Below are 683 nucleotides of genomic sequence, written 5' to 3' on the forward strand. Positions count from 1 at the left end.
TTTTAATCATCCTATGTATATATGTATGTGTGCTGTATTTCGTAGAGTGAATCGTGCCACAACCTCGACACGCGCCTTCGCGCATACCCTCGCCCGAACGTGTTTGACTCCAGCTCCATCCATTTTTCCAACTCGACGCAACAACAAATACCTCTTAAGTAACATTGTCCAGTTATCCCTTACAGTTTACCTAGACCGGGTTCGGATGAAGACGCATCCGCATTCAACGATTTAATATCTTATTTCCTTATTTTTTCTTCTTCCTTTTATGAATCCTACATGTAACATCTTGTTCTCGCAAAGCAGGAGCTGAATGAAAAAAAAAAAACATTTACGGCCGTTATGGTAAATTAAACGAAGCGCGAGACGACGGCGGCAGCGGCTCGACGAGGGTCAATTTTACGGTTCTACGGACTCGCCGCGAAGAAATCCTCATCTGGAGATTCCGGAGAACTTACTCAGACCCGCGTGCGCGCGCGCTTAATGCTCGTTGATGGTAAGTACTGCGAAGCGATTTAACCGCGAAACGAAGTTTCGCGCGCCCCGGCAAAATAGCGGGTAAATTTAGCCGCGGATGTTACACGGAGGGTGTTACGCTCATAGCTGCGCACATTTACCCGGCACTTACCCGCGCTCTGTTCCGCGTTCTGCGTATCGGGTAATTATGGACCGAGCCGGGGGGG

Source organism: Wasmannia auropunctata, unplaced genomic scaffold (assembly GCF_000956235.1).
Source record: "Wasmannia auropunctata unplaced genomic scaffold, wasmannia.A_1.0 LD336022.1, whole genome shotgun sequence".
Lineage (NCBI taxonomy): Eukaryota > Metazoa > Arthropoda > Insecta > Hymenoptera > Formicidae > Wasmannia > Wasmannia auropunctata.